The sequence below is a fragment of the Mustela putorius genome, unplaced genomic scaffold (genome assembly GCF_011764305.1).
Source record: "Mustela putorius furo isolate JIRA1106 unplaced genomic scaffold, ASM1176430v1.1 tig00000145_pilon_pilon_pilon, whole genome shotgun sequence".
Taxonomy (NCBI): Eukaryota; Metazoa; Chordata; class Mammalia; order Carnivora; family Mustelidae; genus Mustela; species Mustela putorius.
In genome coordinates this window covers 33,115,854-33,128,250 of record NW_025421294.1, presented here as the reverse complement: position 1 = coordinate 33,128,250, position 12,397 = coordinate 33,115,854, and the positions used below count along the sequence as shown (strand labels likewise).

General features: G+C 44.2%; 1 protein-coding gene across 1 annotated transcript in view; it reads right to left on the bottom strand.

Annotated features, from left to right (window-relative positions):
- MARCHF3 (membrane associated ring-CH-type finger 3) overlaps positions 1-4,455 on the bottom strand; it is a 137,240-nt gene extending 132,785 nt beyond the window's left edge. Inside the window, exon 1 of the mRNA XM_004737436.3 lies at positions 4,197-4,455. The gene's annotated coding sequence lies outside the window, so the exon portion shown is untranslated. The remainder of the gene's footprint in view (positions 1-4,196) is intronic.
- Positions 4,456-12,397: the final 7,942 nt, after the last annotated feature.

Genomic DNA, 12,397 nt, shown 5'->3' with positions numbered 1-12,397 from the left:
AAAGTGTTGCTTAGAAACTTGCAGTGACCCATGGCCCAGTTTCAAGAAAAGTAGCATTCTACCCTAGTTTTTTAAGTAGGCACACAAATCCCATTGTACAGTCAGGGGCTATGATTATACGTTAGGCTTTTAAAATTTTCTAGGTCCATTCATCATGCAGAATCTGGGCAAATGAAATATAAACAACTCTATTCTGCCATTATAAAAACATTACTAGCAGCATAATAGGACTCAATAGGCAACATGGTACAGGTCTAAAATATGAGTCCAAAGAATTCTACATATAGGCTTTCCTGCCATTGTGCTCTGTGACCGTTAGCAAATTATTTGCTATTCTGGGTCAAGCCTGGCTGGTTAAGGTTAGGGTCATTGAACCAATGATCATAAATGGGGGTAAACTTTATAAAGAAAACTATTTGAAGGTCACATTTAATATAAAAATAAATTTGAATAAAGAGGTAAAGAAATTATAGATGATACGAATGACTAAGCATAATTCTATTATGTCACTAGGATGCTAAATAAAGATAATTCAAATGCAAGGCCAATTTCTCAGTCATTGGTGTTATCTTTGAATGTGAAAGACAGGACCTAAATATTATCATTCTTTTGTGGCTGCTGTTTGCTCATCTGTAACAAAGTAGGAAAAGAATCATTGTACTCAAAGGATTGTTAAGATAAGTGACCTATAAACATGCCTGCCAAGTGCTCCTTAAAACAGAAATTGCTCCGTGAAAGTCCCAGTAATGATCCAGTGGCCTGGAACAATCCAAGTTCAGTGTCCCAACCTCTCCACGTCTTTTTGTCACCAGGCAAGTAAATATTCCAGACACTTCTGACCTCTGAGAAGTCATTAGTTTTTTTTTTAAGTACAACTTCTTCTGATAGATCCTTTTTCGTTAAAACCTTATCGAGAAATTTTAAATTGAGAATTATGCCAGTCTGAAATGGGAAAATAGACCCCGAATGTCAGTATCCAACTATAAATAAAAACTGACAGGCAATAATTAATAAGTCCAAATTCCCACTCATTTAAATAGAGAAGAAGCAATCAATTTTCAACCCATCTCTCCATGATGCTGAAGGGTCCATCTATCCAATTAATTGGACAGCTCAAAATACTTCTAAGATGAGTTGCAGAAAATGGGAACACCCAGGTCTTGGGATAGTTGGCCCAGGACACTTTCCTGACCAAGAGGCAAATCAGCTACAGCTTCTCAAGGAGATCCTTGATCTTGGGTAAATCTGTACTAGTCCTGCTGAGGTTCTAATCTCTAAGCCTGGAATGGCTTTGGAGTCAAATATGCGTTATGACTGGCAAAGTCACCTCAGAGCATCCCAGAAACCCACTGGACTTGGAATACACAATGGAGGGACTAAGACTGGGGAGGTCTCAAAGTACCTTGTGCCTCCAGAGAGACTTCCTTAGAATTGGGGCTAACCTGAACAGGGATAGCTGAGGATTCCAAAAACACTTCTGAACACAGAACCAAAGGTGCCATTGTTGAGGACAGAGTGTTAGAGTGTTACCTATAAATTTCACAAGGCTGGTAAATGCCACTTGGAAATACCAGACAAATTACTTGTTAAATGAACCCACAGAATATGATCATTCTTTTATATCGTAAATACCATTTCAATGTTTATCAAAATATGGTGAAGGGATCCCTAGCCTCAGAATCACTTGGGGGATGCCTGTTCAAAATACAGATTACTAAACCCCACCCCAGACTCCTGAATCAAAACGAAGAGAACAGAATCCAGCTCACAAACTGAATTTCTAAGGACCAACACAGTTGATTCCAATGATTCATATCAAGACAGGAGAATTATTTTGTCTTTTAGTCCATCAGAAATTTAAAGACACTCACAGATTAGGGAAATGCGTATTTTCCCCAAAATGTTTTACGTACCATAAAAATGAAAACAATATTTCTTGTGATGAGTTCTTGAGAACCATTCCAGTTTATTCTGCCCACATATAATAAATAATAAACACCATTATTAAAATATAATTATGAGCAAAAAATTATTGGGAAAAATACAACTATGCTTCTCAAAAATACTGCCTTTATTTTGTCACCACAAGTAATTATGTTATTAAAGGAATTTATAGTTTTTTTAAGTATCAGTCACTTGGCTGCAGGAACTTATTAAACTGTTATACTCCTCCCCATACCCTTTTAGTCATCAGAATTTTTGTAATAAAGGGTTTTTATTATTTCTTAAACTATAAATTGTGAACCATTGCAACTAGTCATTAGGCTGCACGTGAATTTATATCCAGGTTATAAATTCCTAAAATCATGTTTCATTAGAATTACTAAGGCAGTCTCAACTCTAGTAAATTAAATAGCCCCTGTGATAAAGCTCTGTTTACTTCTATTTAGGATTTTTTTGGGGGGGAGGGTGCAAAACAATTCAGTTTTAATGCATTCGCTTAAGAAGCAAAAGAAAACAGTTTCTGATATACATGCTACTGCAAAGCAGTAAACCAGTGTTGCATGGTAATGTGACAAGTACCACATTTCTTTTCTAGAGGGATTTCATTTTTTTCTCTTATAAACTCCCTTTCCCCAAACCATGGGTATAATTATTTCACGAAACGTAGTTTGCCATTCCTGAAGAATCAAATACTCTATTTCTTTCTCACCAAAAATCACAACTTTAGGCAGAATACTGAATGAAAATAGAACTTGAGAGGCAGTCTTTGTTTGTAGCATGTTGTTCCTACTAAGGGTCGCCCCCCTGCCCATGCTCCACCCTAGTGCTCCAACTGAAGTGACTCAAGTGTACATGTTATGTTTTAACAGATGGGCTGGCTGGCGGCTGCTGGGCTGTAAAACAGGAACTCAGAATCTGCACCAGAGTGGTATTGAACTAAGTGCTCATAAAGTTCATGGACATATACACTGACCTAGACAGACCAGGCAGATTCAGACATGCATACACACATGCTCATCATACACCCCATAGATCAGAGGGTCTATCTCTCCAACCAGAACAAGTTCAAGGCTGTTTCCCCCTCCATATATTTCTATCTTATACACAATCAATTTTACACACATGCGCACACACACACGCCCATGCACATCTACATATGCATAAAGCATGAATAGTCATATCTTTCAATTCTCATATTTTCAATTCTCATATTTTCAAAGATGAAAACATTCCCAAATTGTGTACCCAAGTCTCTAGGACGTTGAATAAGCTCTTATTCACATCCAATAAAAATTACAAGAAAATATTATATTTCATTATATTGAGTCCACACATAATATAAACTACATGCATGTAACTGCCCTCAGAAAAGCCAGCTGCTTTGACCCCTTATCATTATGACAGAGAGAGGAAAAATATCCCAGACTGGTCACAGAATAAGTGTCAGGTTTAACCTTGAATCCTGTGTTGTCAGTTCCTGTCACAACTTCATCATTGAACACCAACCGACCAGCCTGGTGGTCCCTTTCAGGGTCTAGTCTAGGATTCTCCCCGGCTTCCTGCACTGGGACAGACAGCAGCTCGCCCTGGTCCTAATGAAGTCCTTCGGACACACCTTGCAGGTAATATACAGAGGTCCAAGAAGCTCATGAGGGATGTGGATACAAGTGCTAATAGAAAGTAATTACTTTACAAAGTTTAATATCCGTGCTGTCAATGCCTTTCAGTAACTGCAAAGCACTGAAGCCCCGGCTACAGAACCTAGCTGGTCACTTAAGTTCTCTGACCTCTGAACACCCACCCCGAAGACGATGGTCGCTGGCTCAGGCTACGGCTCAGACACCTCCGCCGGGTCGCCGCACCGTCTCCGGCGCGGGTAAATTTTCCAGAAACCGGTCCTCAAGCCACGTAGGAACTGCTGTCCGTACACGACTGGGCACGGAGGCCGCCCCCAGCGCGCGTGTCACCGCCGCAGAGGGCCAGGGGACGCGTCCCTAGGCCCCCCTAATGATGGCAATTATAACATGCCAAGTTGGTGAGAACGCGGAGCCGCGTCCCGGACCGAGTTGCGACGCTCTGAAACAAGTTCGGGAGTGGGGACACCGGCAAGGAGGAAATTCCGCCTGGCCCTGACCTCCCCACAGCGGCCACGCTCGGACGGACGCACCGACGCCAGCCAAGACCCGTCCAGTGCCCCCCGGCTTGCCGAACAGCGCCAAGAGGAGCCTCTCGCCTTGCGCGCGGCCACTCACCCTCCTCGCTGAGTCCGGATCCCAAACCGACGCCCCTGCTGCGGGTCCTGAATCCCAAGTTGCCCCGAACCAGCGACTGCTCTCGTTCTAGAGAACCCTGCACATCGGTTCGGGCGGGCACCTCCGAGAGAGCACGACAAGCCCGGCGGGCGCCCCGGCTCAGCGGCCGCCCGGAACGCGTTGACAATTCATGGACCTGCTCGGCGAATGAGGCAGACAGCGGAGCTGAGGCTACCGGGCTCCGGAGGGAGGCGGGGCCGCGCGGCGGGAGAGGCGGAGCCAGCCCCTGGGTCGGCCCTGCCGGGGCGGGGCGCCTTTTACCTGTGACTGGCGGAGCCTGCAGCCAATCGCGATGACTTCAGGAATCCGGGCGGCCGCTGGCTGGGCCGAGCGCCCGGCTCCGCCCCGCCGCCGCCATCCAATCCGTCGCTGCCGAGGCCTGGCGCGGAGACGCGCCGGTGGCAGAGAAGTTGGCTGCGGTGGGCAGCCTGAGCTGCGGGCTGGCGCTGTGGGGGCAGCTGCGCGGGGATTCGGGCGTATTGGGAGGGAAGTGGCGGCCCCAAGAGACCCTGGCTGAGAGAGGCTTGGGGCCACCCAGACCCCTAGGGGTCGCGGCGTATCGGCGAGCTGTGGAGGGAGAAGCCCAGCCGCAGCGCGAACAGACTCCGGGTCGACAACGCCCACACCTGGCGTCCGCGGGAGGCGCCGAACTTGGCCCCGAGGGAGCCCCAGCACTCGGAAGAAACCGAGACCCAAAGAGGGTGAGTCCCGGGCCGCATCACCCAGTCACAGTCGGAGGCCCGGGCCTGAAACTGGAGCTCCGGGCTGTCTGGAAGAGGTTCTGGTTGCGGTTTGGTGGTTCTCTCCGAAATGAAACTCGGACTCCGCGGACCTCCTGGAAAGTTCTTACACGTCCCCTCCTCAGCCCTGCTTTCTTACCGCCAGCAACTGGGAACCTGACCAAGCGCCTAGGCTCCCTTCCCAACCCATAGCGTCTGAGCCACTTGGCAGAACCGGGGCGGGAGGGCGAAAGGGAGGCTCGGGTGCTAGACGGCAGCGGAGCCCCTCAGGCCGTACCTGGGGTCGGTCTGCCCCGTGGGGAGGCAGCCGCAGCGCGGCTCCTCCTGCTGCTCTCTCCTGGGTCCGCTGGAGGGCCCGGAACGCTCCTGCTCGCGGACAGGAACGCCTCGGAGCGAGCCACGTGGGTCCCACGGTGTACGCTCACGGCCCCTGCCCCTTCCGAAGTCCTTGCATCGAGCTCAGGGACCTCCCTAGCGGTGGGCACTGGAGGAGCCTGAGCTCCCTAGGCCAGTCGCCGCTGAAGAATGCCCTGTGGGCTCTTGCCGGCGGCGCCACTGCGGCTCCTTTTGTGGGCTGATAGGTTCTTTAGCCTGTTTTTTATTACGCCCGGACCTTGGCCACAGCATACACACATACGGAGCTGTGGGTATAACAAGCCAAAAAGCAAAGGGTTGGTTGTTGCTTTTAGGTTGAGGCCTAGATGTTCTAAGGCTCCAGACAGTAGCTTTGGGTGCATAGCGGCCTCTGTTGTATCTGGAACTGCACCTTCCGTAAGTAGGCACTCAAACCATGTTAGTTCAGCAAGGCAGGAAAAGGGTCAGGCTTTCTGATGCCCCAACACATTCCTCACTGAGCGTTGGCTCCCTTAGATTCAGAAGTCCTGAAGGTTTCAGTTTCTCATGGGTGAGGGACTCCGGACTTCTACAGGTGTTATTTCAGTGGCAGCTTGGCCCTCCTAGGGACATAGTAAGGACCTCTTTAGCCCTCACAAGCAATTTCTGATTAGAGTCCCTGGCAAGAAGGAAGGCAAAAGGACTATAGCTGAAAAGGAGTGAAATGGCCCCTCCAGGAGGGAAGGCTACACAGCTCAGAGGTGAGCTTGGGCCTAGTTTGAGTTTCAAGTGTAGGCTCCTCAGCTTCCGGTCTCAGTGGGGAAAGGTCCATAAGGCAGGGTGTCAGGCAAGAAAATAAGGGTCTGGACAGTCCTTAGTAGGCCCTGAAAATTGACTTGTGATGCACAAATTGCATGTATTTAAACCCCTCTTCATTTAGTGGATCAAAAGACAGGTGCAGACAAGGGAGCCCATTCCATTCAGTTTAAACAGTTGCTTACCATGCTGCTTTGTGTCTTGAGAGAATGGCATTTGCCCACAAGAAATTAGCTGTAGACCACCTGATTGGAATACACACCAGGTCCCTGCCTAGGTTGGGATGGGAGGATGATGGGAAAAATGTCTTTCCTTGGATCCTTTTTTCCCCCCACTCCCGGATAGTTTGCCAACAGTGTTTATCATATTAACACCCTGTGAAGGTTTTTCACAGATGCTAGTGATTATTTTAAAAATCACCTTGGTAATAGGAGCCAAACATCGGCTGTTGACTGTACTTGCTATAGTATTTATGTTAGATGATGAAAAAAGGAAATAGGAAATTTCTTTTTATGAAATAAGTTGGAACTAGACGAGAAACTTCTGTTTCCTGATTTCCAAGGTTTTCCGTCTATTTGTTTCATACAGATGTGATTGTCCATGGGTTCTTAGAAAAGTAACTGGTCTCATTTTCTTTTATAGAATGGATGACATGTAAGAGCACGTCTAGACTCATTCACATTTTCATTACCGTCTTCTGTTTTAATTGGTATTTGACAAAAGTTTATCACTCTGGCACAGATTTATTCCTTTGGCTGTCATTCTCCCAATGATCTCTTGAATTTCAGCCATCTCCATATTTTACAAGAGAAAAGGAGATCTATTACTTGTGTAAGAACTCATTATAGTCCTGTCTGTATGAAACAAACAGAAAACCATGGAAATCTGGACATAGAAGTCACCTCTTTAGTACTAACCTGTTTCCCTGAAGAAAATTTATTTCCCTCAAAGGGATGAGGAAGTTTGTGGAATGGCTTGGGAATGAAAAGATTGACATGAGACCGTGGAAGCAGGGCTGGTGGTGTGTGTGGTGGTGGTGTGGGTGGTGAGCAAATTTGCCTTCAGGCACTGTCACCCATCTCTGACACTGAAACAATATTTTGGAATCTTCTAAATTTCAAAAGGGTGTGACTGATAGGAGCTATGGATTCTAATCTGAGCTCCAAGTGCTGCTGGCAATCACTTAACCTCCATTTAGTCTTGCTTCCTTGCCATAAAACCACAGTAGCAGAATTGGGCTACTCTGTTTAGCTGCTTAAGGGGGATGCGGTGACAGTGGTTACAAAGCACTGTAAATGCATGACATTTATAACAGTAGTCACTGTTGAAAAGAACAAAATGATGTTGGTATAGGAAAATAGTATAGACAGAACAATTCCCCTCTACACTTGGAATTTCTACTCATTTTAATCTCATTGGATTATGGTCCTTTCTTTAAATGGAAGTGAGGAAAAAGGGCCCTCACAATCCTTGTTCTTTGATTACCAAATGTTTCTGGAAGCTTTGCATAAGTTAATGCTGTTTTTCCCCTCTTTTTCCATTTCCACTACCTCTCTCAACATGTATTCGCTTTGAAAATTATTCAGAATTTGAGCAGGCTGAGCTAAAGCACCTTAGCAAAGAAATGCAATCAGAAGCAGCAGATTCTAATACCAGCTATGCTGTAGGTTCATTCTAAGACTACGGGCAAGCCATTAACCTTCCCATACTGGAGTTTCCCAACTGTGAAACTGCAGCAATACTTCTGATTAATCTCACAGAGAGGAGAGATAACTCATGATAAGGCTTTTTGAAATATTAATTGCCATGTAGAGGACAAAATATCACGTAGGCGATTTTGCAAACTCAAGTATGGTGTTAGTTTGTACACCACAACTAGGAGATGTTTTGTAACAGGGATTGCTCTGGCACAACATCTGTAGCCAGGGTGCTACCACCCACAAAACAGTGATGTCTCGTGCATTTAAGTGACAGTGCAGGTGCCCCCTGTGAGTGTTACTGCCACAGGTCCAACCATGTAAAAATGTCACAGAAATGCATGAGAAAGGGAAGCCTCCATTCTACAAAAACATGGGATTTCCTCAGATGTGCCCTGGAAGAAAAACTACACTGAACTTCTTAAAAATGTCACTGTGAGTACAAGTCTGTTGAAAGACTAACATGGTCTTGGGAAAATGGCCTGATAGATAAAACTACACACATTGGTCAAAGGGTCACTAGAAGAGATTTAAAAATACTCTTAATTTTAAAACTTCATAACAGAATAAATAAAACTGAGGAATTTGGAAAGGGAGGGTCATATATTCAAGGGAGGAAAAATAGACTCCCAACCCTTAGAACAGTAGAGTGTTCTAAGAAATAGGACAAAGAATATGGGCTCTAGAAACACGAAAGACTGAAAGTTGGATTTTCTTTCCATTCCTTCCTAAGTTTGAGACCATGGATAAGGTGCTGAGCTTCTCTGAGCCAAATGGAGTGGGGATGAAGATTAAGAGTCTCATGCTCTACCGACTGAGCTAGCCGGGCACCGCTCGAGTGGGGATGAAGAGTGTTGAGTTTTCCTCATTGGTTTTCTATGAATCTCACCTGAGAAGCTTTCTGTAACTCTTAGCACATGGTTGGGCTCATAGTGGGCCATCTGCCAATGACAGTTCCTAATGTTTACTGAATACTCACCATGTGTCCTTCACTGTTCCATGTCTTTTCATCAAATTGCTCACTTGATGCTAACAATTACCCTCTTACGTTGCTACTGTCTCTTCTTCCTCAGAGTTGCTATCTTCTTGGAAGGACCTTTCTGGGATTCAGATCGTGCAGTGGACTTAAAAGTCAGAAGTCTCCTTTAGTAATTTTTTTTTAAACTAGCATTGCCTGTTTTCCTGTGGAAAGGGCTATTCTAATCTTTCGTGGCACCAGGAAATCAGGCTGCATTGAGCACTTGGTAACATGTACACTACAATAAAGGGAACAAGGGATTCAGAATTGGGGACAAAAAGAGCCACAGGCAACAAGTAGTGCTTTAAAATCCCAAATCGCTTTCCAGGTCTCAGACCGTAATCTCCTCAATTGTGGCTTCTAAACAGTGTGCTCATCATCTGGATTTGAGGTTTAATGGAAGTTAGTTCCCTTGAGGCAGTAGTATGGAAACAGTAACTGGCTAAAGAAGGGAAAAACGGATTATCCCTTAGAAATGAATTGTATCATTAGTTATTATGAATACCCCAAATTATGACAGATTCATGTGTAAGTATGCCAGGGAAAAGTAGCCGTGAGCTATAATACACACAATCATTTATTACCCAAGAGAATTTAGGTGCTAATGTGGATGGTTTTGCATCTGTGAGATTCTGAAACCCACAAAGGACTCCAAGATGTAAAGCCAAATAAAACATAATACAGAGGGAAATGATTCTGATTATGTAACATTTATATATAGCATGTCATTTTACATTTTCAAATTGCTTTTCAGTCATTGGTTTATTCTTCCCAGCACACCTGGGGAGTACATCCATGCTGTTATCCTCGTTCACAGCTGAGGCAACTGAGACTGAAGGAGGCAAAGTGTTTTGTCCAAGAACGCAACAGGGGCAGGGTGAGAAATCGTGCATTTATTCAATCATGAGTCTATTCAACATCTACCCTTGGCAAGGCACCGTGGTGTGGAGTGCACAGCGGTGGGAACTATATCCGTGGTTTCTGCCTTGTAGGGAGTCTGCTGGGGCACTAAGTGTTTTGTGGATTATGTCTCTAGACAGTAAGGACCAGGGTTTAGAGGAGGAGAAGGTGAGTCCCTCAAGATTCCTGGAAACTAGGATTTGTGGTCCTTTAGAGATGGGTAGAGTTTTGGCAGATGGAGGCTAAGGGTGATCGGAATGCCAGAGACCGAGACAGGAATGAGCAAATTCAAGGCATATTGAAGAATGTTTGATTACAGCAGGACAGTTGTCAGCAAAGGGCTGGTGCGGAAAAAGCAGCAGATTTTTTAGCACACTGAATACCCAGCTAAATATATAGATTTTAGCCTGTGGGCAATGGGAGCTCAACTCCTCTCTGACTTCTTCCATTCCCTCATTATTCTAACATGTACTGAGTGCTAATATACGCTTAGTCTCCAGATGTTTTCTCATACCTTGGCTTTTCTAACCTTTGCAGCATTCCAACGAGATACATACTATTATTCCTTCTCAAGTGGATGTGAAAACTAATGCATTTAGAAATTCAGAATTGCCCACCCTCATGGAATTAATAACTGACAGATGGGGAATTTGAAAACAGCACCTTTGACTTTTTTGTAGGTACTTCTGGAAAGAAGGGGTGTGGATTCTGGATACTGTACTCATGATGCCCATCTAACACTGTTGCCTTCACCCTAGCTCGGTGTCTTTCTAGAAATGAAAAGTGAATAGGAGAAAAAGAAAATTTTCTCAACGTGTAAGTTGTTTGATTTCTAAAGTCAGCTGTGGGTCAAAAAGAAAGATACAGGGTATTTCCCCATATTTTCTGTGCTCTTCAGCTAACAACAAATGTCTGCATTTTGAAAACTTTAGTCTTGGGTCTGTAATATATTTGGATCTCAGCTTAGTTTTTCCACTAAGCCAGAATCTCTCTCTGGAGTTGGTCAACTTGGTTTCTAATCCTTTCCCTTTAGCATGCAACCCAACCTGTTTATCATAGTGCCCTGTGAGGTCTCCATCTCAGCTTAAATTTTGCCCATCAAGAAATAGCTTTTCCTCTCCAGATGCAGGCTACTAATTAGCATTTTTACTGTTTAATCACCAGGACTAAAATACAAGTGAGAGAAGTATTATTGTTAATCCAAAAATACTTAGGAAGGAAAAAGATTGCTTATTTAAATCTTCCTATAAAGAAAGAGATGCTCTCAGGAGGTAGGTGTGTACTTAGGTGACTTAAAAAGTAAAACTGAAAATTTTAACATTTGTTAATAGGGTGCTTCTCATTGATACGGTTTCGTGGAGAGTTTCTTTGGAAAATTCCTGTCCATGATCAGTCAGAGAAATCTTCCTCTAGAGCAAAATATCTGCTACAAATGAGAGGCCAGTGTTGACCCTCTACATGAAGACAAATGGGAAATCACTGAAACGGGGCATTTCAAATTCCTAAATTCAGTGTAGAGCATTCTCCTTGTCTCTCAACCCTCTAGTGCCTTGTTTGGCTCTGCCCAGATTATATTTTATGACCTAAGTGATAGAGATTCACAAGTAAATAGTTGAGTGTTTCTCCTGTTTCTTGTTTGTTTGTTTGTTAAAGAAGTTGAAAGTGAACTTGTAAGGATCATTAAATTTTATATAGGATCTTAAGGAGCCCATGTGAAAGACATGGAAAACAAGCACTGGATCAGAAAATTGTATCTGATTTCTCCTCTGTCTTAAAATGCAGTAAGTTTTTCCTGTGCTTTCAAAGAGAGCAGGAGTCTGGGACAAGGTGGTCTGAGTTTAGTGACAAAAGTGAGAAAACTAATCCATGTTATCTTGGCTTCTAGATCTGCAAAGCAGGGATGCTTACCTTGAGAGACAGAGAAAACAAACCTTGGAAAGACTCAGAGGAAATCATACAACTCATTGTAGCCATTTGCATCTATTTACAGAGAAAAAAATCACAATACATACTTCTGGGGATTTTCCATATTGATGGAAGAAAGTGTTCAAGATACCAAAGTGAATCCCACTGAAGGCATGTATTAGCATTAATTTCTCCTAACTATTAAAATGAAGCCTGTGTGGTTCTTTCTCCCCTTAAGATGGTCAACAAAACTGCTGAAACTCTGAAAGATGATTGATGTAGAAACATGCTAGAATTAACCTTATTTTAAAAACAGTAACTCTGGGGCGCCTGGGTGGCTCAGTGGGTTAAAGCCTCTGCCTTCAGCTCAGGTCATGATCCCAGGGTCCTGGGATAGAGCCCCACATCGGGCTGTCTGCTCAGCAGGGAGCCTGCTTTCTCCTCTCTCTGCCTACTGGTGATCTCTGTATGTCAAATAAATAAATAAAATCTTAAAAAACAACAACAAAAAAAAATACCCAGTAACTATGCATAATAGATGACTTTTCCAACCAGTAAGACTCTGTGCACTGAGGCTCTTTTCACAGGAACTTCTGAATTCTGTACAAGGTTTGACAGGATATTGCAGGTAGCAAAATACTGTGTGAGAAGTTAATAACATTTCTTCTCAGTGCCTGCTGAAGGCCAATCTAGGATTCCTCAGAAAACCAGCATGTCAGCTGACCACCCTGG